The following is a 27,448-nucleotide window of genomic DNA, read 5'->3' as shown; positions in this document are numbered from 1 at the left end:
TCAAAAAATACGGTAATCATTGAACATCTTAATAGCAAAGTTGCCAAAAAATTTCTTATGAAAGTTAAGCTACACAGCAGTTAAAATAAATTAAAAAAAAAAGCTTCTCGGCAGTAAAACACAAAAACGTATATTTTATTCTCGTCTTGATTTGATTTGCTTGATTCAATTAATTCTGCAACTTTTGTTTGTATGTGAAGACATGAAAAACAATAGTTAAAATGGAAATTTACAACGTAAGTATTTTTTTGAGAAAGTCAGGAGAATGACTTCATTCCACCAACTCCAACAACTGACAGATTGGATTTGTAAAAGTCAATGATAATGGCGTCTTGGCTGGCTAAGGTCACACAACCAATAAGTACAAAATCTCATTTCCAGTCATTTGTGAATAAAGCAACAGGTCATGTGACCATGTCATTAAAGACACAATTTTCCCCAATGGGGCTGGAATATATAAATATTAAAAACCAAACTTTTTTTTTTCCTTAGAAAATGTGATTTAAAAATATATCCATTACTTCACCTTTATGGTAAATGGCAAATACATCTAAAGCTTTATTCTAAAGAACACATTTTTGATGAGTGTTTTATTTGCTTTTATTTAAAGTGCTTTGCTTTTCAGAGGAATGAAAGACGCTAAACACACTAGAAAAGTTGCATTACCTGTGATAGTGTGAATACTTTCTGCTGAATGTGGTCACTGAAGAAATTTACTTTAATTGCTCAATAATGTCCTGTATGTTTTCATACTTACATTGCAAAGGTTTCATAGTGCACAAAGAATTTAAAGAATTTATTTAAAAAATAGGAAACATTTCGTAAAATTTTAAAATGCATAAAAGGTATGAATACCAAAAGAATGTCCTGAATGTTTTGATTACAAACTTGCATACTTTACAGAGACTGCACAAAGAATTTGAAGAATTTCTTGAAAAATCTGAACTTGCTAAACATTTTGGTACAAAGATTGCTTAAATTTTTATAGTGCATTAAGTTTTTGGAGGATTTGAAGAATTTCCTGCTCATTTTCAATGGGGCTGAAAAGTTGCAAAAGTTACGTAAAATCCAAAAAAACATTAATATATTAAAAGTACAAGCAGTAATGTTTTGAATGAGTTTTGATACCAAGATTGCTGCAATGGCTCAAAGTGTGATTGAGTTTCACTCTATAATAAAGTTTGAGTTTGGACCTGTAATCTTCCAATCAGAGGTCAACTACTGTACCTCTGCAACACGACAATTTAAAGCATTGAAATCAAATTTAAATATTCACTTATAACTGTCATTTTTGATCAACTGAAAGGGCTATGGATATAAAAACTAAAAGAGTTGTTTTTGGATGGAAATGTAAAAAGTGAAACCATGTTGGATCCTAGCTTGCATCTATTCTGTGTTTTGGCAGAGATCGTCAGCCCAGTTCCCTGAAGGAAGCAGTGACAAACTGTCCCTAAAAGTTTTACATTTGCAGTCCTCATTGTTAAACTGAAATCTCAATCTTTATCCAACAAAACTGAAGCCAATTTTGCATCTTTTCAGGGAGTTTTGAAATTCAAGCGTTCATCCCAACAGCATGCAGCACGGATCAGTGACACCAAGATCAGCTCCATCGCACCATCACGGGGGAAAAAATACATCCCTCACACACAGTTTAATCAAATTCACAAATAATATCACTACATGGAGCAATAATTGTAGATAAAAACCACCAAAATGCATATAGTGCTACATCAGAATATGATCTGTCTCAAACTGAGATTCTATCACATCTTGATTCCTCAAATAAGTATTTTAAAATAGATGTTTTGGTTCTTAACAGGTGTAGACTTAGTCAGAGCTCTAAAGAAAATAATGATCTTTTGAAAAAATACTATCACAAAAATAACTAATTTATTGTCATTACAGAGAGGTGAGTCAGTGTGTATTTTACGGCTTGTTTTCTGCTTTTTCTCCTGGCCTCCTCACATAGTGAGTGCAGCTCTGAAGCAAATAATGAGCGACCTTTTAAAAGCATGCGCCTCCGTCCAGCTGAGCTGCAGTGTTGTGCAGCCGGTCAAGGATGGCGATTACAACACGCAGAATGAAGAGTATCGGAAGACGCTGAGCATTTGAAATGCATATATTTCCACTCTGCGGCCCGAGCCTCAGTGTGTAATTGACAGACTGTCTGCTTGGTTGGTTATGTAAGGCGGCTGTGTGGCTAAGTGACTGCCTTAGCAGCTGACTGGTTCACTAATTACGTAGCTCAGTTAGAGAGTGACTGACTGGCTAAACGATTCCGACACAGCTGGGTGGTGGTAAAAACAGACTGTTGGAGCCATTTTAAAAAGCCATTCATTCCAAAAACAGAGAGGAGTCTTCCCAACTTCTTTGCCTTTCGGCTCGCTGACTGATCCCATCAGGAACAATTACTTTACACCAGGTGTTCAGTTTATTTTTTTATTTTTTCCTTCAGTGAACAAATCAAAGCAAACAATTCCTTTGTTTCATTAAAGTCAGAGTCAAATATGTTTAAAAATTGTATTTCTTGGTTTCAAATTCAAATCAGCATTTACTGTGGTGATTTAACATCTTTTTGTTACTGTGGTTATATTTAAAACAAGTTGATTTTAATGTTTTAGGATTTGGTTACCTTAAGTACCTTTTTGGCTACTTTCTACTTGTACTATCAAAAATATATAAGTTACTTTTACTATCTACTCAACTATATTTTTGACTAAAAATATATACTCTTTACTCCACACTTACTGAACTCATTACACTGCGATTGTGCACAACCGGCGTGCATCTTTATCCACTTCAGATGATATCACCATCTGCAGGGTGCTGAAGGTACTGCATGTACTGCAGGTACGCTAGCGGGCGGAGGGTGAGGCCATCCAGGAAGTACGGTAATAAGATTTTTTTTATTTTTTTATTGCACAACTGAGCATGACAGAACATAGCTTAAGCAGTCAACTAACAAAACTTATAAAATCAGATGGTGTTTACAGCCAGCAAACCAAAAGAAATAAAAGAAAAACAACAAATTAAAAAGCAAATAATCAAACAATCAGCAAGGTAGTACATGTGTTAACTTAAATAAAAATGTTCTTATATTTCTATAAAAATACAATTAAGTTTTAAGTTACATCAATCCACATCAGGTAATGTTATTAGTGCATCATATACTTTCTTCTGGGAATTAATGTTCTTGGAAATAATAAGATGTTGCGGTACTCAACACTTGAATTTACTGCCTGTGCGCCCTACTTCCAAGAACTTTGAGAACCAGCTTTTGTTAAAACTGAACAGAAATATCACCCCCCTCTGAGACTGAGAGGTGAGTCACATCTATTTTACTACATTTTACTACTTTATTAATTTTTGAAAAAATAGTTTGTGCCTTTTTTAAACATTTGAGTGAGACTGACTTTTTGTTCTATTTCTTACGTATTTTTTCTATATTTTTAAAACATTGAGGTGTTTAATTTCATTTCTATTCATTCATTAATTTACAATATTAGATAATAAAACCTCTTAAATACAAAGTTTATTGTTCTTTACATTTCTTTGAGCCTATATTAAGTACGAGTAAAGTACTTAAGTTCTTTTAAAATTGGATACTTCAATACTTTTACTCAAGTATCATTGGAATTGGTGACTTGTAAGTTGTAATGGAGTACTTTTTACAGTAAGGTATCTGTACTTTGACTCAAGTATGATGTTCAGGTACTCTTTACATCTCTGCCTGCAACTGTCTGGCATTCTGTCCAGGATGTTTTCCGCCTTGTCCAACAGTAGTGAGAATAGGCTCCAGCAACCCCATAACCCTAATCATAGTCATAGTCCAGTGATCTGTCAACACAAAGAAACCTCTTCTAACAAATTTATCACAATTACCATCTGAGTGCTAAAGAATTGGGACAAAAGAAGTCGGATAGCTTGTTTTTTTTTTATTGTAAAAACAAATCCACAGTAAAATGGACTTAAAAAACAAATCTTAAAAGGACAAAATAAATATCCCAAAAATATAAGAAGTTATCAATCATTACATCAACACATTAAACTTTTTTCTTGTGCAGAACTTTGTATGAATCAAATTCTGATTTTGAAAAGAACCTGATATACAGTATGTAAAACATCCAGGCATGACCGATGTACAGTTTAGACTGATTGACTTGAATAAGAAAAGGTGGACTGTATAAAACATCAGTGTGAGCCTAGGATTCGTGATTCAGAGGTCCCAACTGAGTATTCTGGCTGCAATTTCATAAAGAATGCCTCCTGTGATTGGCTGTTATTCTCCAACAAATGCTGGGCTCTGACCTGATTGACTTCCTCCCAACAACAGGCCTTGATTGGCACACTGATTTCCATCAGGCTATGAATAAATGCCCACACAGAGACAGTGTACAGTACACTCTGACACACAAGGAAACTCTATGCCAAGCTTCAGTTTTAACTCTAAAACACTGAAGACTTAAAAGCAGCACATCAAACTTTTAATATTTTCTTCTGTTTCTACATTATGAGTCATTTCAAATACAGTAAAGTGTTTGGCAGTCATCAATTCTAAAGTCGTCCCACTTTAAAAAGACAATAGAGACACTTTAACTATGGGAGACAGAATATATATAAAAAAAACATTACATGATATTACATTGTATTATTATTATTATTAAATAGTTAATTGTATAATGGTGCAGAAAATTAGTGTTGAGCTCCAACAAACCAACAAGAATTCTGTCCCTCTCCTACCTTCCACTGCTGTTAATCACTGGGTACCTGCCAATACGATGGGATACACGATACGTGGCTCACAATATCGCTAATATTGCAATACTGCAATATCTGGTAAAAAAATAATTTTCTATAGCTCACATTATATATTTAGGAAAATATATCCCCATTTATTTTATTTGTTTGAACACAATATTAATAAACTTGTGTCTTATGTTTTGCAACAAATAATAGACAGTGAAATCTGTAAATCTGTACTGTCTTTGACAAGCATTGACACCAAATACATTTGAATTATCTGTAAAATTCAGTGTTAATAATAGTAAACATGAACAGCAGAGCCACTACGTAGTGCAAAATTGTTGTAAACAACAGAACAAGAATTCAATTATTCAAGTATTTCCCAGGCACATTGCTGCCAGCGACAGCCAGTCTCACGACACACACCCCCATCTACCTCCAAAGGAACGTCGCACATAGCGATTTACAGCCTCTTCAAATGCAAATATAGTAAGGTTGATCCTTGGTGAGAATCAATCGCAGGACTAAATGCCGTGAAATATCACAATATCGATATTTTGGAACACCTCTACTATTTATTTGTGTTGATCTCCGTGATTAAGACACCTGTCCACACCCTTTAACCGTCAGACTGCAACCTCTCCTTCATGATCAAGTCCAAAGAGCTGTTGAAGGACACCAGAGACAAGATTGTAGACCTGAATAAGACTTGGATGATCATCAACTAAAGAGATCAACTAATAGAACAATTATTACAAAATTAAAAAAAAATATATAGATCTTTAACAATTTCCCTCCTCCTCAAACGACACTTCCATTGGATGCTTGTCTTAAGTTCTCCAGAGACCATCGGGGATATAAACCAGGGGTGTCAAACTTTAGGCATCGAGGGCCAATGCTTTCCAACCATTGAAGCTCCTTATTGGCTAAGCTCACCAGATCTAGGTAATCACCAGCAGCTGAGGCAGGGTTTCTGGAAAACCAGCAGGAAGCCCGCCCTCGAGCCCTGGAGTTGGACATCCCTGATTTAAGGATTGGGAGAAGGTCGGAAGAAACGAAAATGAAACTCTTGGATATAAACACTCATCATGCTTGAAGGGGGAGGAACGTTGCAGAAGCAAAGACATGGAAACACGGCTTTGAGTTGTTTTTTCTGCAAATTAGACAAAATAAATGATCCATGTAAAGGAAAGAATAAATGGAATGGATTTTGGGCAGATCCTTTCAAAAGTTGTGATATTTTGGGATTGTTTCTGGGCAACATGGACTTTCAATCCCTTCCACAGATTCTCTACTGGATTGATCTGAGTGTGTAGCTATTCCTTTGTTATCTGGATATGATTTAGATCATTCTGCAACATCAAGTTTTATCCTTACTGCTCTCACCGATGGAAGTTTGGTCCATCATTAAAGGCCTCTTTCATCTTTTAACTGACAGAATCATTGATTGCCAATTTTTTGTTTGTTTTTTTAGATTTAAAGGTCTCTACATCACTGCAATAAACGACGGGACTTTCTTATAGCTTTATTGCAAAAATTATTTTTATCTCGCACAAGTTTCCTCACAGAACAGCAAGTTTCTCTTAAATCTTAGCAAACGCATCAGCACTGAATAAAGAGTTATGCAAGACTAAAAGAAATGTAGGATTTAGGAGTCAGGACATTGTGTTTTTGTTCTTATCTGCATGTCTTCATTTGTGGGGATGAAAAGAGAGAGGTAATAAAAGAGAAAAAAGACCTGATTATGAGAGTGTCTTCTCATTACAGCTGGGACGAGCTGAATCTGTACCTCATTATTATTTGTTCATCCTAAAAAATGAAAAAAATAAAAGAGAAGCTATGGCTGTCTCAGAATGATGGACATTTACATTCCCACAATTGTTATTTTGTATTCTTCAAGGCAATCCAGGCAGGATCCTTACTGCATATTTAACACATCATCGTCAGCAGAATTCCTTTTTTTGTACTCTGCATAAAAATATGTACTTTAACAATTAAATCTCTGTGTTGCATTTATACCAGCCAATGACAGAAGAGCTATTTTGATTTATGTGTTTTTTCCCTATAGAAGTCTTACGTCAGTTTGATTTTTGTCTCCATTTTCACCATAAGAACCCTTACATAAATATGCATTCATTTTTTTAATATAAAAAATCTGAGCTAAATATAGACATTTACAGAAAAGTGTGCTTTTGACTGTGTTTGTGAAAGTCACATTCAAAACAAGGCGTGAAAATAAATTTCCTCAAGCGCTTTTGATCGTCAACAATTTACCGGGAAAAAAAAAAAAAAGTCAAGGTTGAATCAGTTCTTTCTTGCTGACATTCACCACTGTGCTGCTTTTCTCCATTGTCTCCAGAAAACGAGAAATGAAGTAGTTGTGAAAGTCAGATCTTCAAGTCTCTGTTCTGGTACACGGTTGAATTGAACACTTTTTTTCCAGTTTCTGTATGATGACCTGCAGCAATCATTGCAGGAGAAATGATACACACTGTGCGATCAAACAACCAAGATGCACAAACAAGAACCAAAACATGTTGAAGTCCTTCTGCTGCACAGAAATCGCCTTGAATGTGTGTTTCTGTTGTCGTGGTGACGATGCCACAGTACGGGTCACTGTCATCTTTCAGCACGCTCTAGTCTCCAACAAGTCCAAGGCTTTGTCATTGAACTTATGTGGCTGTGAATGCCGTCTGCTGATCGCTGAGCATCAAACATTTGGCATTGAAGTACTCGCACTTCACGATTTGTGCTGTCGTCACACGAATCTCTCCGCGGGCGACTGTCACTTCCTGATGGCACCTTGAGGTAAATGGAAAAGGTGACACTTTGATCAGCATCTATAAAACAGATTTTTTTAAGTCTTTGTTTACTGAAAAAAAGATGGCTGGTTTATTTTCCTTTCAAGCTTTAGCGATTCTAGAAATATTGTCACTATCCACAAGTACAATGAGATTAAAAGGGTTTTCTGTGCATAAAAACAAAAGCGAACTTGTCAGCAACCACAAAAGGCATGTTGCACTTTGTTACTAATAGGAATACATCTGTTAACAAGGGAAATAGTAAACTGTCCCTTTTGCATGTTTGGCCATTTGGTGCAGAATACACAGAAAACTGTGCAGAGTAAAGGCAATAGATCGACTCAGGACACAACAACAATTTTTACTTAGACATCTGACATTTAACTCTATTGAGACCTTTCTGTGTGGAGTTTGCATGTTCTCCTGGTACATGTGTGGATTTTCTTTTGCGACTTCCTCCCACAGTACAAAAACATTCTCTTTTAATTAAAAATTGTAAATGTACAAGATAAGAATCTGAGTCTGTGTTGTTCTGTGAACCTGTGACAGTAGTTGGGATAGGCTCCAGCAACCCCATGACCCTGGGAGGGAGTCAGTACGTTGATGGATAGATAAATAGTACTCACTAGAAAACTAGCAAGATGTTTCCCATAGAAAATGGTTTACTTTCGGCTTTAACCAAACGACATTTTTTGCGACATGAATGCTACATCATCAGTAAGCAGTGATTGGTTTGAGTCGGTCTGACATATTGTTTCTATGGCAACCTCTCTTGCCAGTCAGGAGGGAACTTGTACCATGCATCCACGCCATCTCAGATTTGGTCATTGTGATCTTACAAGTTCATTCGTCATCTAACTTTGAAACAAACTGTTTTTATTTGGGCTTGAGGTGATTGTTTTTTGTGGTAGATGTTCTTATCTTTTATGTTTTTTAGCTTGTAAGGTTTTGTTTTTTATGTTTTTAACCTCAGAGTTTTTGTCTTTTTCTTTTTTTATTATTATTTTGAATCACCTTATAACTTCTGTCGGAGAAAGGTGCTTTATAAATAAAATGTAGTTTATTAATTTATCAGGACAGCGTACAAATACATTGAGCTTAAATCAAATATGCTAGCACCAGATTGTAGCTTAATAGCTCATTTCCATTACAAAATAATACAGTATGCCTAAACTTTATAAACATATTTACCAATTTAAGCAGTTTTTAAAAAGAAATGCAATATAAAACATATTATCAAGCATTTTATTAAAAAAATGCTTTTCGAATTTATAAAAGCAAAATATCAACACAAAAAAGCGGCTGGGTGGCTCAGTGGTCTAGGTGAAGGGCTGGCACCCAGGAGCCCTGGGTTCGATTCCAGGGTTGTCCACTGATCCCCACCCAGATTGGGTCCTTAGGCAGGACCCTTGACGCTGCTGCCTAACTGGGTCCCTGTGCCCCTCAAGTACAGGGTTCTGTCAGGAAGGGCATCCGGCGTAAAAACTTTGCCAAATCACTGATGCGAAACAGTGGGTGCTGTGACGCTGTGGCGACCCTGAAAGGGATAAGCTGAAAGGGAACTACAAAATATCAACACAAAAATAAGCATGTTAACAGTTTAAAATTAAAGAACTACACAGATGGTCTGGTTCTTTGATAGTAATAATAATTACTAATAATGTATATATCAGTGTAACATCCGATGGCAAAATACCCGCGTATTAATGTGAGCAAGATTGATATTACTTTATTGAACCTTTATTTAAACAGGTAGGAGCAATTTCTCATTTTAGATCGACGACTTACTACTACTACTTACTACATTTATATTTTTGCAATTAGATCCAACATCTTAAGCAGCTGAATTTAACTTTCACAAACCAAATAAACAATGCAATGTTTCTTGGTATGCATTATCTGAATGGAAAGTGGTGGAGATTCTTTATTCTTTTCACTTTTGTGTGAGTTTTGGTGTTTTTGTTTTTTTTACTGTCAAATTGTTTCGACAGCTTTTCCCAAGAGCAGAATGCAGCAGGGTGTGACTGTCAAGGGATATTCATTGCAGAAGTCCAAAAATAAACAGATTTTTTTCTTTTGAGGTGCCCCACGAACTCTTCCTACTGTTTTTCTTCCTTTTTTTAGAATCACAAGGAGATTAAACAACAAACAAGCAAACAAATAAAATAAGACTTTATCACTATTTTATGATTGTTTGATCATTTTATTCTTTTGGCCAAATAATTCATGTTGATTCTACAGTTACAGTATATGGCTTTAAGGGGAAAAAAAAAAATATTGAAACACATCTTTATATTTCCCTGAAAACCCAATCTAGGTTTTCGTGCTGGAGAGTTTAAATCTAAGTTATGTTCTTTATTCTTTTGCCCATCAGAGGTGGAATTCTGGTGACAAAAAATCAATTTCTCGATTTGAATTAATCCTAAGCAGAAAAACAAAACAAACAAAAAAAAAAGAAAAAAAAAGAACAAATGCATCAAGTAAGGTACAAAGGACCATTTAAAACAAACATTTTAACGTTAATTAATTTAGAACATGATTTATATGAAATTATGTAAGACTATTCTTACTTGGAAATGTTTAAAAATATTAAATACTTAATTGAACCATTCCCAACATTAAATCAAATGAAATTGGATCTTGTGAATTCACAACAAATTGATTTATTATTTTCTACAGTAATTTCTACCTTTTTTTGCTTCAGTTATACAGTTCAATATTCTATTTACACATTTTACGTCTATCATTGTTAGAATATTGAAAGTATTATAATATTGTAAAATACAGCATAACAAATGTGTTTTGTGTTGTTTGGTAATCCAGTCTAGAAGAACTGAATTAGTTTTGCTCAAAAGCTTGACTGACACCTGTGCAGTCAAAATGGATACATTTAACTTTTTTTTCCCACAGCTGGAAAGTGCTGAAAAAGAAGTGGTTTCACAAATGAGTTGTTTGGCACCATTCAAATGAACTTGGCGCTGTTTGTGTTGCAAATGAGTTTCGTTTAATCTGGTTTGATCTGTCAGTCAGCACAAACACTGATACACCCACAGCATCTCAAAGCAGTGGATGCTGCTCGCTTTCTGTAATCTTCAAAGCAAATTGTATGCGTGTTGGGACTGTTTGAAACATTTATGTTGAACTGCGTGGAAATTAACTAAATTGTCTGAGATGAGCAGGTTTAGACTTTTGCAAAGAACATCCAAAACGAAAAGGGACATTTTTTTCACACTGAAATTCCTTAATTTCCTCAATTTATTCATCTTCAGATCCTGCTGAATCTCTTCCGGGGTCACAGGGTTCCTGGAGCCAAAGTGTTGGGCGAAGGCAGGGTATACCCTTAACACGGTCACCAGTCTCTCGCAGGGTCACACTATTGCATGGACAGCACCAATGTAGTCAGGAAGCCGGAATGATCACAGAAAAGCCAGAACAGCCAGGATTCAAACCAGGGTCTTCTCTCTGAGCGGGGAAAGTGCTTACCTCTACACCACTGTGCAGCCCATTCCTCAATTCAATATGTATGAAATAAATAAAAATGTCTTGGTTTGCGTACCCACCAATGCAACCAACTGCATCGTCATATTTGTGGACGGCACTACTTTAGTAGGCCTAATCACCAGAGAGACAACGAAAGTGAGGCGAGCCATCTGGTCCATAGGTGCAAAGGCAACAATGTTTTCCCCAATGAAGGGAAGATTAAAGAATTTGTTTTGGATTTCAGGAGATGGCCACCACATCATCCCCCACTGACCTTCAACAGTACTGCAGTGGAAAGGGTAAAAACGTGACTCAAACTGACCAATGGTCCAAAATGGCGACATCAGACGATATCCGTACTGCAGAAAAATGGCAACTGAATAAATTCATTTTGTTGGAACCTGTGGTAAGGAGTTTTCTATTGGTGACGTCAGCCTTGTTGTATCCATATCTGTTTATAGCAATGACTACAAGTCACTATTAAAAAGATTTTTGTGCGCCCCACTGTTTTTTTAAGACAATTCACCATTTGACTGACTATGTTTCCTTCTTATGTCAGTATTTTCATCTAAAGATGGGATAAAATCAACTATTCAACAACAATTGAGACCTCAGTGTTAGTTTTCAGTCCGGTCTGCAGTGCCACGTCTTTAATCAGAACGGAACTGTTTTTATTTCCCCTGTTTTGTTCCCTCTACTATCATCTCTCTTCTTTTATTCACTTTTGATTTTTGTTCCCACACCACATCAGAAATCCCTGCGCTTAGATTTCAAACCAGACGGACAAACACACAAACACACACACATACAGTCTTTTATGTTACTGGAGCTCACAGTCCCAGAAAAACGAGAGTGGAGTGAAATGTGGAGACTGCTGCCCCCTGTGATGCTCCTGTAACAATGACTCAACTCATAGAAACTGGTGCAAATGAGAAGGAGCTTATAGAAAACCTGAATAAACTTTGGGGAAACGAAATGGTATCAGTATTAATGGATACATAAAGAGCCATCAAATTTTTTTAAAGATATCTTGACTTTTTTTTGGTATTACAACATATCACTGGTAGAATCGTTTAACATCTTAAAAACAATAAATTATTTGTATTGTGTCTGATTTGGGAAAAAAAAAGTCAATTTTGACACAAGATATTGCGAGATCTACAGTATATGTCCTGGATTATTTTATGACAAATAACAGGTTTGCTTCTGCATAAAATAAGCTGCTAAACTCATGCACACTTAAATCTTGCTGGCATTATCATGCATCTCCATCTCTGCATCCCCTTCTTTGCATAATCTTCTTATTGTAGTGAGTTCATTTCTGATCTTACAGCCTAAAAATAAGTATATATGTGCATAAGCTCCAAGGGATTTCTTTGACAAGACATCAGTGGCTTAATTATCCAGATTTTACTATGATGTCATAGAAAATAGAAGTAACACGAAGGCTTGGGTGTGTAAATCTAATAGATACAATTTTAGCATAAATAGGGGAGTCAAACTTTTCTTAGTTTATTTCTTACCTAATGTTTGTTCAAAATGATTTTTATAAATTAACATTTAGTGAAATAAATTGGATTTGGAGCTTAAAGTTATCAAGATTGTCATCTTTGGGGGCTGGAAGACTTAACTATTTTGCTAAATGGTGCAGATTTGTTAACTTTCTTTTAAGTTTTCTTTGCAAATTTAAGACAAAGCTTTGAGGCTGGGGCTGCACGGTGGAGAAGTGGATAGCATTTTTGCTTCACAGTGAGAAGGCGAGTGTCCAGGGCCAACAATACCAGGGTTGGCCCCATGTCACCAGGATTAAGGGCGGCATTTGGGCCACAAATGAATTACATCCAAATTATTGAGACACTTCAATTGACTGATCATACCACATTAATTATATAAAAAAATTGACTTACCGTGATGTCACCCATTAAAAGGACTTACTTCTGGGTCCAACCAAACGAAGTGAATTCAGTCGCCGTCTTTTCGGGATCAGAAATTGGTCTGAGATAAGATTTCTATGGCAACTACTCTCACCAATCAGGAGAGAGCTTGTTGGAAGTCCACACCCCTACCACTTGAAAACATAGGGTTAAATTGAGGATTTGTGCAGATATATGTGTATGTAAATATCTATGTATTTAAAATGATTTATTTTATCTGATGTACCTTGATTTACCTTTTTTTTTAAGCGATAGGGGCAGATAATATAAGTTTTTTTCTTTCTTCTCCTTTTCATTTATTAACTTAACTAATTACTTATTACTAATTTTAGTTTGTATTTTGACGGCATCTATTGTTTTGCTGTTATTAAAAAATATATATCCTAAAAGAAAAACTTAAAAAAAACAGGTTAGATAAAATATGTCAAACACTTTGAACATTCAAAGTGAGACCAGATACTTTCATTAAGGCATCTGATTGGTCAGTTCACAACTTGAATAATTGCACAACAGAAAAAATATCATGGCAACTAAATTAGGACTATCAAGAAGACGTTAAAAAAGATATCAGAGCAAGACTGATTATTCTGACAAATAAAATGACTGAGCAATAACTGTCTATTTGTTAGTCCACTTCTCACAAATCAATGAGTTTGTGTTTAATCTATAAGTATCTCACATAAATCACACTGAGACAACTGACAGTCTCTTTGAAAAAGAGGGGATATTGATAATAATAGAGAATCCAAGTCCATGTTTTTTTCTATTTTACCTCCTACTTCAAAACACTTATTGATGGTTTAAACCAATCAGGTTATTTATCTCAGATGTTTTTCTTCTCAAATATCTTCTTCATCAGATAGCACTGTTTATTATAGCACGCTTACAACCCAGCTGAGCAAATTATCTGATGACTTATAGACCTTTAGAGCTTTTCAAACAGCCAGTAGTGACTTTCAGTCACTGGTAACAGTGAAAGACTGTACAGTCAAAGAGATTCTGTGGGGAAAAGTACCTGGAAAGGATTTGTATAATTGACTTTTACTCCATTATTATGGCAATTTAACACATTTTGGATAGTGACAGACCCTATAAAAACAACACACTCAAGTTAGGAGTGTAATTAAAGCTTTTTAAACTCTTTTATTGGAAGAAAATGGGCTAAGTTACTCTTAAATATGTGATTGAGATCCAAGGTATATTTGGCATGTGGTACAAAAATACAACTCTATTACTAATATTTTACAAAATATATTCTTATCAGTATTGCTTCCTTTAGGGCCACTGGTCCTAAGTCTTAAAAATAATTAAGATGTTTTGTAGTCCAAGTATTTTTAGTTTTTGAGAACAGCTAAACATTTTTGAGGCCTTGGATCAAATTGATCTTTTGGGTCTAGGGTTGAAGAACCATGCCTATGTTTAATCTGTTCTTTTTACAGTTCTTCTTTTAGTTAGACATTCCCACAATCGGATTATTAATAATGAAGCCATAATAATCTTTAAGTATCTTGTTTTTAAGATAATTAAAGACCTTGGTGATGGAAGTGCAAATCCACCCATCATGTCATCACATGAATATTTATCCATCCATTTTCTTAATCTGCTGTATCCCTTTCGCGGTCACAGGGCTGCCAGAGCCTAACATGGCCACTATAGGCGAAGGGTGGCGGAGTACACACTCGTTCAGGTCGCATGAATACTCAACTACCAATCGCACACTTTTTGCACACGTCCCAAACACAACTTGAGATATTGACCCTAGAAGGAAAGACCCAACTTTTAATGTAAACATGCCTAGAACAGCACAGGCGTTATTCCTTTTTGGGGTCACTGTGTTGCTGGAGCTTATCCTAGCTACTGTGCAGAGGTGGGGTACATCCTGGACTTATCGCTAGCAGTTATGGGCCATACCATGTTGTTAAGGATTGATACAAAACCGATTACTTTTTGCATAAAATATTTGATACCAATTACAGACACTGAGTATTGGTCATATCTTATTGGTGATTTGTTTCGTCTCAGACAAATTATTTCTTATTCTAAACATAAATTCCATCAAAAAGCGGCCAGGTAACAACTTTAATGTAACCTGTGGGAGGAAACCCAGTACTGTATGTTAATATATTTAAAATAACTATGGTTAACACAAAGACATTTTTCAAAGAAAATAGTAAAAAGTATTATTTTTTTACCTAAGTTTTTCCCACTTCTACATAAGAAAAACTTCCATACTAGCAAGACTCTAATAAAATGACAATTTTTCTTTAAATAACTTACAAGGTTAAGTATAATCACTTTTGATTTTTATTTCGTTTTAATGAAGAAGGAAGCCAATAAAAGACGTTAGATAGCGACCGAACCAAGGTCAATGTGGAAGCAATGGCGACTTCGGTCCTCCAGGCAGAAATTCCACTTAAATAATGCACGGCACATTTGAATACATCAATGTAAAGGCACACAACTCTGAAAGCAAAATGGTCATTTACATATCATTGGCAGTAGATTATCATATATATCTGGGAAAGCATTGTGTCCTTGAGATAACCTCCAAAATAAAAATAGGAGAGAGAGCATGAGAAGAGGAAGAAAACCCAGGAGGAATAGCAGTAGAGCGCACGCTGAACAGAACGACTTAAAAGTCCAATCAGTTTGTTACTGGCTTAATTCAGTGTGAATCAAAGTGAACAATTACATATTCTATTTATGATGTATGGGGTTGATTAAAGAAAAGCACAAGAATACAGAAGTGGAAATGAGCTGCAGCTTTATACGGTCGATTTTCATAAAACAAGTTTATTGTGTATAGGTAAATATTCATAACACATGTTTTCATAACTGCAGAAAAAGTATTTTATAGTTTTTGGTTTAGTCCAATACAAAGGGAAGACCATGATTTCCTCTTGTAAAGCACATCTTTTCCATGGTCCTTTGGATCCCATAAAACCAACTCATTTATCGCTCCACTTTACCACAAAATAGACTTCTGACTTTAATTCTTACTAGTGTCCTAAAGTGTGAAATGTTAATAAGTCACGAACATATAAAATCAAACCTTATATACTACTTGTGTCTTATCTAATGTTGTCTATTGAGTTGGTGGAGCAGTAGTGGGATGCATCACTGACAATGAGTCAGAATAGAAGTGTAGGAAATGGTGGAGGACTCTCCCTGCACATGGATGCATGAAGGAGCTCCAGCAGTAGAAGTGGTTCCACCAGGTATCCGGGGGTGCTCCTTCCCTGGAGTACCATCACTTCCCAGTTTGTCAGGATCCGGCTGCCTGGAGCTCATGCCGTCCTGAGGAAGTTCTCATACAGCAAAGAGTCCTCTTCACCTGCATCACTGAGTTGCACATTCACTAACCAAACCAGGAAGTTGGAGGCTGACTTCACCCATAGCTGCAATTTGAAAGTCCAGTCAGAGTGGTGGGGCTGGAGAACAGGACTGTTATCATTACTGGAGCTGCTGATCATGACGTGGGACTTAAATGGTTTGACCAATCACAAAATTCAACTCGATTGAGCCTGTAGGGGCCAGCATACAGATGTTTTTTGGACTATTTTTTCAAGGATTAAACAAGTTTATTTTAATTTGTCAATAATATGTCAATCACCAACGGGCAGCATTTTTAAAGCCCAATTTATAGATTTCAACAAAAAAAAGTTGATTTAGGGTTTGGTTACCCTTTAAAAACAGTCAACTTATTTAATTGTTTCCTATACATTTAAAAACAAAACTTACAAATTTGTAATTCAAATAGAAATGTTGCTTTTTTAACTTTTTTTTTTTTATATTGAAGTTATTTTCCCTGTTGTATGTTCCCTGTTGAAGCTCAATGCAAAACTATCAAACACCAGTTCTCTCAAATAATTTTCTTTGAATTCAAATAACCTAAAACATTCATAAATTGGCAGAAATACAAAAAAATTAAAGCTAAATGACTAAACCTTACAACTTCCCTTACAGGTGGATATGGAATGTCTATGGATGAAAACCTGTACGGCACATGCAGGTAGCCAGCAGGAAACATCAAAGTTGTGGTCCACTCGATGAACCCATAGAAGGAAAATATTCATGACATTTATAGAGATAGACAAAGTGCTTTAATCCGATTCCAATGAACTGTGGCCAATTCAGTTGCCCTTTTTCCACGGTACCAACTTCGCCATTTTGGAACCAGGTGATGTTAGAACGCAGTTTGTGTACACACTTAGGTATCACCTGCACACCACATGTGTGCATCAATCAGTAAGGAGCCAGTTTTTGTGCCTTACTAAGGACATGTACTTCACCTGCACATCATAAGTGCGTATAACTTACATTATCTTTAAAAATACTTCATCATACACTTACCACACACAAACGACAATGTTCTGTTCTCACAACGTCCCTAAAGATGGTTCCATGAGCCTCAAGACACACCTGCGTCCCACTTAAGATGCTGCCCCTCCTTTCTACAACCCTCCACATAATCCAAAAACCTCCACAGAAGTCCCTCATACAGCAAGTGATTTAGAGGTTTTCTAATCTCCGAATATTACTGATAAAAGGCCCTGATGCTTAACCCTGCCGTTAATCACTGCTGCTTTCTTCAACAAACATTGTTATGATTATTTAATCAACATTAATGCTTTTCTTTGCTTTGTACAGGACGTTCTCCTTCCACACTGCTCTTTCACGGGTTTTCGTCGCCCAGCAGGAAGCGCACAGACGCACGTGGGCTATTCTCCTGCTCACCAGAGCTGTGGGCTTCTCATGCGAGTACGCTGGAGCATCAAGAAAAGGAGTGCAGGTTCTTTGAAGTGCTTTGCTGCCCACACAGATCCAAGCTGACTCCTTGTTTCCGCCTGCTGACAACCAAAAACCTGCAAGTCAATTCCACAAATTCACATATGTCTTAAAGCAGCACTGAAAAATAAAGCTGTACAAAAAGTTTTAATATTAAAGGGTGGGTTGACTTGGACTATAGAGTAGGAATTTCAAGGGTTGATTTAGTGGTGGTTTTTGAAAGACATAGCTGTTGGAAAAATGTAAGGAGTAGGTGTGTTCAGGGCTTACAAAGATAGTTGGATCATAGATTCACTTGCCAGCTCAGCTTAGCTCCCATGACTGCTTTTGTGAGAAAGGAGGAAGCCTGCTGACGGGGAAAGAGGCGAAATCCGAGTTATCCGAGTGCTGGAGCAGACAGGGAGTTCAGCTGAGGTCCAAACAAGCTGGGCTGATGTTATGCACTTTCTCTGCATGTAATGTTTTTTGAGAAGTCTGTCAGTCGTGCAACAATCAGTTAAGGATACAGAATTGATGTTAACGAAATAAATAAAAAAAAAGAATGATGTTATAGTTTAACTGTCTTTCTGTAGCAGTGATAGCCATTTTTTTGGCTAGGCTTATTGAGGAGAAGCCATCTTTTTAATTAGTCAAACTGTTTCGAAAATGTTAATTTAGGTAAATTATTTGCTGCTTATTATAAAAATTACAAATATAAAAAAAAAAAATAATCTCATAGAAAAAAGTCATAAATTATGAGGAAAACATTTTTAATTTTACAATAAAAAAGGCACGCATTGTTTTTTTTTAATGAAGTTGCTTATGTAAGCTTCCATTCACATTACGTGCCAACTGAATCCATCAATTTATAGAGTTAAATCTCAAAGTGAACCGAAGTTCAGTCCGATTGGAAATGAACCAACAGAGGAAAAAAAGATGGGTCAGAAACTTTGTTACGGATTACCTGGGGAAACGAACACTCCCTACTAACTACGCTTTTCTTAACTCCTCTCTTCACCTCTCATGGATCTCTTTTCTACACAGACTAAAATAAATAAGATAGTTCCTTAGATTGAATTTTAGCTCAAAAAGAGTAACAAAACCATTTTTAAAAACATTCTCCTGGTTTGCCATGAACTATGCAGCAAAGGACTGTTTGTAAAAATAAATTCTGTTCAACACAAAAAGCTTGCAGCCTCTATTTGATTGGATGGATTGGTCCAAATATAGATTATTTCTGTACCAATTCTTATATTAATATTGATCAATATATGGCCAAAAATATATTGGTTAAAAAGCTTATATCCTACACAAATTCTTTTGAAAATTTAAGTGTGTTTTGAAGTTAATTCTTCACTATAAACCACCCCAAAGCGGTATTTTGATCCGATTAAAAAATAAATATATATATTCTCAAATTGACCAATTTTTTTGCCTTCCCTTGAGTTACTCTAATTCTGTTCTTTTTTCTGTTTTTTCTGTCTTCATGCACATTAATTTTTCTGTTTCATAACTTATTGTTTGGATTTATTTTTTTATTTCATCAACAGTATAATGATGATCATTTCACTGCTGTTCAGACATGTATGCTACATCTTACTGTGTTTTGCTTTTTATTCTTCTCAAGGAGTTTCTATCTGTTTGCTATTTTCCTATTGATTGAATATTTCATTGCCAGAGAGGGATGGAGGGGAGGATTCACATTATCAGTCCTATGCCATTTTAGTGATTTGGGCTTTTTATGACATAGTTCAATAATAATGGGCTTCAAAATAATTTTAGATATTTCTTTTAAGGTTTTGGAGGCCCCAGGCAATCGCCCACCTTTTCCTAATGCTAAATCCGCCCCTGAAAGAAGCTAAAGAAAACACAGAGCTACAGAAATGAAAACACTTTCCTTGTTCCTGACAGACTCCTGACCCAGAAGCAGTCATCACTTAAGACTTTTCAGTTTGCTAGAGACCTTCCATGACGGTGACTGTAGTAGAAGTAAAATAATCATCTTTAACAGTAATTGAAATTTGCTTGTAACCTTATGAATTGTGTTAAATTGCAAACACACTCCATGAATTTACCTCAACTAAACAAGATGTACTTGACATAATACTAATTGAATCTAATTAGACAGTTCTCAAGTTTTCAGTTTAGTTAAGCGAGGAATATTTGTGTGAGATGGTGGTAAATGTAAACACCTACACAGACACACTTTTTTAATAAGCTGATGTGTAGATTTATGTTTCATTGGTTGGATCCTATAGCAGCTCTTGTTAATTTGCAGAATCACAGCATGTTTTTGATGCTGTGGGAACATAGTGGTGCAGCTATGGGTGTGATATTACTGTGTGTCACAAGCTCAATGTGTGAGACCAGAAAAACCTCCAATTACCCTTTTGAACTGTGAAAGGAATAGTGCTCGGCAAACCAGCGATCTGAGAGGAAACTTTATTTAAGCACATTAATGATCAATGTTAAGAGGCTTTTGGGGGCGTGGTCTTGCTGCAGAGACTCAGAGAGACACTGCTAGGAGAGAGTGTTTCCCAATTTTGTTAAAGTTGAAAATCAGAATCATGCTGAGATTGGCAAAATGTGACTTGAAATCCCGTGATATCAAATCTACCCTGTAATCAGTAGTATTACTATAGCTGGCTGAGCTTCTGGATTCATGATAGAAGAGAAAAAAAAATGACCTGATTTATAATATAATTTGTGGTTGGTGATACAATACATGGTCGATATTAGTTTGTTTTGATGCAGGACATCTTTATCCAGAACTTCAAGCAGTGTTCTGCACTATTGGCCGCACTGGATTATGAGGCGCTCCATCAATCACTGATCTATTTTTGAACTTGTGTCGTATATGAGGCACGCTAAACTATAAGGCGCATTAAGCAAGAAGACGGAATCACTTTATTTTAAGCATTTTAATAATTAATAATTGCATTCTCAGTATCTCTACAACTCGTAGAGATACTGAGAATATGCTAACACATTCGACACCTTAGCATATTCACAAAAACTGTGATTCGTAACCTTGTTTGAAATTCATTAAAAAAAACAGACTGATGGCAAACGTTAGTGTAACTATGCTAACTCCCAACCTCGATAGTATCAGGTAACAAAAACACAGTCCGACACCGGTACATGTTAGCTGTGTTAGCGTATGTACAGTAAGGCCGAACCCTGTTAGCAACACATAATAAAACAGACTGATACCGCTAAAACAAACGTTACTGTTACTACGCTAACTTCCAACCTTGATAGTATAACGTAGCAAAAGCAGAGTCTGACACCGCTACACGTTAGCTGTTTTCGCTTATGTAGAATAATGCCGAACCCTGTTAGCAATGTGTAAAAATAGACTTATTTCAAATGTTACTGAGTACACTGACTTTCAACCTTGTTAGTAACATGTAAAAAAAACAAACACATCTACACGTTAGCCACATTAGCGTATATACAATAACACCCAACCTTTTTTGTAACTCATCAAAACTTACATTTTAATAAAGTGCAGTATATCACTCAATATCACTTCAGCATCAGTTAGCACAACTGTAATTAATCCATATATAAGGCGCTCCGGACTATGAGGCGCACTGTCATTTTTTGAAAAAAATTAAGGCTTTTAAATGTGCCATATAATTCAGAAAATTCAGTATTTCTTAGAAGATAATCAAGTGCAAATTAATTATGTGTACATACAACAAAGTGAACAAGAAATAACGTCAAATCCAAGTTCAGTCCACTGTCTTTTTACATAAAAATAATAACTGCACGGCACATGCTTTTGCTAATCCCACAGACTGGACTGTAATGATGGATAAATCATTTTTTACTGTGTTGTGTCCGACAGTAAAAAAAAATCCAAATTCTATTTTCCAGTATTTATATTATCTTTAATTTAATTTTTTGAAACAATTTTATAGTGATATAGGTCAATTTGATTGACATCTTACCTAACGGTTAACCAACTTACCTGTTTGGATTGGAATATAAATCGATTTTTAATCTCACTCTACCCCCCACAACTGTCATAGAGAACCTTAAGTAAGAAACCAGATGGTAAATATGTTTCTCTTTTGGTGTAGAATGAGACTTATTAAAATGGAGTTTCAAAGAAATTGTTTTCATACTGAAGTGAACTAAGACCCTCATTATTAAGCAGACCGGTTTGATCTGCACCACGGTTTAGTAAAACCTGCAAAACAAAGCAGACTAGATGAGGGAGATAAATAGCTGCAAATCAAATGCACGTGTGCAAGCAGTCCACGACCTGTTTGGTTTATGAGCAACGTCTTAAAATTAGTAGAATTTAATAAACTGTTATCAGAACCTGTCCATCCAATGGTTAATTTGTAATTAAAATTATATTAGAGAATCTTACTTGTTCGCAACATACATGCATAAAAACCTTTATGCAGCCAAACGATCCAAAATGTGACCATTTCAGTTTTTGCTTTTTGTTCCTGTTTTCTGAATGTCCCTGAATGCAGCATTCTCTCAGTGCATTGATTGCCTGGTTCAGCTCCTGTGCTCTCAGGTTTCTTTAGCTTCCTGTAACTCTGATGTCAGTCTGTTGAAGCCTCTCATGGTGTTCCAGACATCGATTCTCCACATGCCTGTTGGCCAGTCAAACACAGTCGACCTGTTTTCGGCATGTTGGATTTTGAATTCTTCCTGCTCCCACTTGCTTTTGCCAGTTGAAGCTACATAGACCTTTGTTTCAAGAAAAAAAAAGTCAAATTTTCTGTCTTGCAAGAAAAATAATCTTATCAAGAATGTTTTCCAACAACAAAAATAATCTTTGTTTGAGAAAACATCTTATTGAGATTATTTTTTTGTCTTAAATAAGAGCTCCTTTCTCCCCATTGACAAATTATTTTTTTGAATACTTAACTAAAGAAACCGTTTTAGGAGATTTAAACATATTGATAGGGCCTATTTTTGCAGTGGAAAACCTCTAAAGATGGAATTTGCATTGTAACCAGATCCTCCAGGATTTTACGATGTTGCGATTATTAATGCAAATTTAAGGAAATCCCGCGATTTGTTGTGCATCCTGCAACGTTTTATTTTCACAGCAACTTTACTGCAACTTTGACCAATCTACCGTGATAGCAGTCATGGATGACGATACAGCGGAGATGTTCATTTTGGGTTTCATGTTTCTATTCAAGTTAAACGAAAGCACAACAACATTGTTTATAGTAATGGTGAAATATTTTCCTAGTACACGTCACAATAAAAAGAGTTGGAATATGAGAATGTGAATTTTTTTTTAATAATTAACATTTTTAGATGCATTTAAAGTATATATATATTAAAAAAAAACATCACAACTTTTGTCGCAAATTTTCACAAAAGCTGCCGCAACATCAGGTGTTGTTTTAGGCTGCAAAAATCATAAAAATCTTCTGCGAAATCCTGGAGGGTCTGCGTAACTATCAGTGACTGAACAAAATCTTTGTATGGAAAAAAAGATTCCATTTTGACTTTCATGTTATTAGAGAGCCCTTCATTCCTAGTCTTCATCAATCCATCACTTTGCACGTATCGTGTTATGTTCACACCAGCTTTGGCAACATGCTCTCTATGAAAAGTCTACATAAACTCACGTATGTGTGAGTTTCAAGCTTTCGCGTACCAAACTCTCCCAATTAAGCACCACTAGATGAGTTTTTAGGTCCGTTTTCTGGTTCTACGTACAAAATGACCAGTAGACAAATCAGGGACTTAACTTTGGCAGTGATGTATGGGTAGCACCCTTTCAATTCACAAAAGTGCCAACCGTTTGAAAATTGGTCATGAAGAAGAAATGAATACATTGTATTCATTAATACATAGTTGTGTACAAATTAATATTTTGTGCACAACTTTGCAGAAAAAAAATGAACACATTTAGTTTAACATCTCTTTGGAATACAACTTTTCTTTGAATTTTGACAGATAAGATAATTTTCCCATTATGTGATCAATAACATTCTAAGAAGTTCTACTTTATTTTAGTTTAAGATTTAAACTAACACGCAAGCGCAGTTTGATCTATCGATATTGTGGGACTTGATGTATATACCTGTGACCCTGTGATTTATTTTTGACAGTTTGTTAACAGGAGAAATTACTAACAAAATAGCAATTTGTGCACAATTTTGTATTTATCAATGCGACTCTGTGTTTATGAAAACTTTTTCTTTATTAATACGGTTCCTTTCGAAAGCTATCAAACCCCATATTTGAGTTCGGATGGAATCATGTGACACCAAGTCTTTTATACACCATAAAAGAGCTTTGAAAGCAAAAGCCTGGAGCAAGATTCTTCCACATTTCTCCCCAAGCCTCGTCCAAATTCAGGTACATGCGCTAGTATTGGGTGTTGCCAGTCCTGTGAGAACACCATATTGTAAAAGGGTGTTCAAGAACTCGTGTTCAACATGTTCTTGAATGTGTATTGCAGCATTTTAGAACAACACAACAACTCATCATCTTCTTTCCGAGAAAAAAATACTCCTCACTACTTTGAGGGCACTTCCAAACTCATCTTAAAATGTGCAGAGGACAAGACTTTACCATCAGCTTTTAGGACGAGACCATGTGTACATCTGTAGGTCTTTGGTGATTAACACCAGTCTGAAGTATGCTGGCCTCCTTTATACTAACTTATGTCTCTTCCTGAGGTAGGGATGTCACTGTCACCACAAAAAAAGACCCTCTTCATCTCTGCTGGAGCTCAGCTAAAATACTGACTTCAATGAAGCCATTTCAATTATTCATCTCATCTTTTTTTAGTTTCTGTCGCTAAGAAAGACCATTTGTAACAGCCTCCCAGAGGAAGAAAGACAGCAAAGTGGCTTGAAATGGTAAAAATACAGCTCTGGAGTGGAAGGGAACAGGGACGCATTTAAATCTCACAAGTGTTGACTTGAACTTAAACATTCCTCAGACTTTACTTTACTTTAAACTTGTGAGATGTTTGTCTTTGTGAGGTTTTTGTTTCACCTTTATTCATCCCTGTTGAATGTGGACAGCGTTTGATTTTTGTTTTCTTTTTGCAGACATTGGTTACTGCTCTGTTGCCACTACGGTTCACCATAACAGTTCTCCCTGACCACAATGCATACGTCTACAATGCAAGTCAATATTCTGATTTTAACCCCAAAAAACTCCATTTCTGAATAACACACCCTCAGTCATGTGAACAAGATTTGTAAATGTTTCTTAGGTAGAATAACCTCATCTATCAGATTCAGCAGATACATATTTTATTGAAAATATTTCAACATTAATTACCTTGTAGTGCAATAAACATTTGCCCCAAAGTTCCATGTCTTGCTCAGTTGTTTTGACATGCTCAGGTTGTAGTTCAGTTTATCATGTAGGGTTGCTACCATTGACTGTGTGAGAACCATTGACTGTATCACCTATTTTCTATGGGTGGCATCTCACCCATATTACTTGGTTCTGGTTCCAATGAAAAGAAGTCAGTTTAGTCACAATGTTTTTGCGATACGACCATCACCTTTGGAACCAGAAATCTTCAGTAAGACCATGGTCGCATATGTCATAATTCCACTATGGTGACCTAATTGCAAGTTTTCAGCAAATTTGGTAGCTGGCCGCATGGCGGCCTTTGTAATCGGGCTGGAGTCATACAGTGGTCTTGTGGTAGAGTGTCTGCCCTGAGCCTGGAAGGTCGTGAGTTCAAATCCAGGTTGAGTCATACCAAAGACCCTAAAAATGGTACCCAATGTCTCCCTGGTTAACACTTAGCATTAAGGGGTTGGATTGGGGGGGTTAAACCACCAAGTAGTTCCTGAGTGCAGCTGTGTCTGCTGCTCACCACTCCCCCAGGGGATGGGTCAAATGCGGAGAACACATTTAACACTGCAGTGCATGACAACTAATGGGACTTTAACGTTAACATTTTTACACGTTGCGTGGTGGCCGTTGAAATTTTAAGAAAAAGTTAAAATTTGATGGTGACCAGACATTGGTCAATGGGCACCTAGGCACATTTCAAGGTGGCAGTCCAGTGACAGGTTGGGATGACATCATCGTGAAATCGGGTGACAGCTGGGCGGATTGCCAGTTCTTTGCAGCTCTGACTTGACAATGTGTAGACGTCTCCAAACGGCGACTGGCCACCCGGTAGCCCTGGGATATAGATAGAAACGGATGCTTGACTACCACTGTCTACATTCATGACCACGCTAACAATTTTTTCAAAAAAATCGGGTAGTTGGAGAAGATCTTTAAAAGTCTGCTGATGGCTCCCCTAACCGTTGTTTTTGTCACCCCAGCATATGCAGTGATTCTACATTTCTTTGGCAAGCACTTTCTCCAATCAGGAGTGAGCATGTCAGAAGACCACACCCCTTACACTGAAAGTGGGCTTGAGAGAATCTGTTAATGTTAAGCTAGCGAGTATCTTAACATGCATGGATAGATCTATCTATTCATGAAGAGACGGACGTGTTGGGATACGGACGAATGGATAGATACTGTAGTAAACTGATAAAATGTCACAATCCACTAAAAATATTTAGCTTGTTTTGGTTTAAAAAGCTCAGTTTGATCTTACGTTTACCGTTTCGCATGGTGACTTAAAGGGCATAAAAAGGAAAAGATGATTCATAATAATTCCCATTAAGACTGTTTGACAAAACCTGTAAAATGGAGGCTTTTCCATTTCACTGCATTGGTTTCACTCTGTTGGTGGCTGTGAATATAACCAGCAGCTGCCGTAAAACATAAAGTTTCAAATTACCAAGACCTGCTGAGTCGCTACTATGTCAAACTGTGAAGGCTTTTCTACATCTGTGACAAAACTGTCAGGAAAAAAAGGTGCCATTACTGGAAGTTGATTGTTACAGCAAACACTGAGGCTATTCTCTAAGGAGATGTTAAAATAATTGAAAAAAAGCACTAAAAAGGAAGCAGGCAGGCAATTTTACTCAATTCAAGACCTATAGAAAGTTTGCAAAGAGGGCATGACAAAAATTTATTTGAATCTTTGCATTTAACTGTCAGAGTTTAATACGGTTTCCTTTAATAATGAATTGCTCTGCTTTGATGTTTATAATGTCGTTTGAAATCCCAGGTTTTCTGCCTGACTCAGACATTCCACTTGAAATCTGAAGAGCGCTTCTCTGAAAATAGACCAAGGCTTGTTTCGTAATCACAACCACTTAACACACTATTAAGCGGCGCAACAGCAATTATTTATTTATGATGCGATTGTTTAAAATGTGAAAAGATTTCACTTTTTATAACAATTTCATAACAGTTACCATATAAATTACATAATTTCTGTTATATAAATCAGAAATTCATCACAGTTTTACCAAGCTGTCTTTGTTCACTTTGTTATGCTTCTCTATCGTTGCATTTCCAATGCTTTACAACACAGACTTATATACATATATTTTTTAACCTGTGTAACTAAAATTAAAAAAATGTCGGTGCCATTATTTGCTTAACTATCATTGCTGTGATTAATTACATTGTTTACCATGTATTTCAATATTTGCAGTTTGAAAAATAGTTTTAGTTCAAACATACTTTGACTTTGTCTTTATTTTTGCTTATTTATTTATTTTTTGTCATGTTAAAAGTGCTTTTCATTCACTTTTTTGCTACATATACATAAGTGTCAAAGCATGATATGAGACTGATTATATATGTTATATATATATATATCTATTTTTCTTATATAATGTTTAAATA

At 36.0% G+C, this 27,448-nt stretch overlaps 1 long non-coding RNA gene across 2 annotated transcripts in view; it reads left to right on the top strand.

Annotated features, from left to right (window-relative positions):
- LOC118597991 overlaps positions 1 to 27,448 on the top strand; it is a 128,829-nt gene that overhangs the window by 94,206 nt on the left and 7,175 nt on the right. Inside the window, exons 2-4 of one of the 2 annotated variants that reach the window (XR_004947022.1) lie at positions 11,269 to 11,430; positions 16,925 to 17,138; positions 17,609 to 17,750. This is a non-coding gene — a long non-coding RNA (uncharacterized LOC118597991). The remainder of the gene's footprint in view (positions 1 to 11,268; positions 11,431 to 16,924; positions 17,139 to 17,608; positions 17,751 to 27,448) is intronic. The other variant, XR_004947023.1, reaches the window with a different exon arrangement.

This window comes from Oryzias melastigma, linkage group LG22 (assembly GCF_002922805.2).
Source record: "Oryzias melastigma strain HK-1 linkage group LG22, ASM292280v2, whole genome shotgun sequence".
NCBI lineage: Eukaryota > Metazoa > Chordata > Actinopteri > Beloniformes > Adrianichthyidae > Oryzias > Oryzias melastigma.
This window is presented reverse-complemented; position numbering and strand designations above follow the sequence as displayed.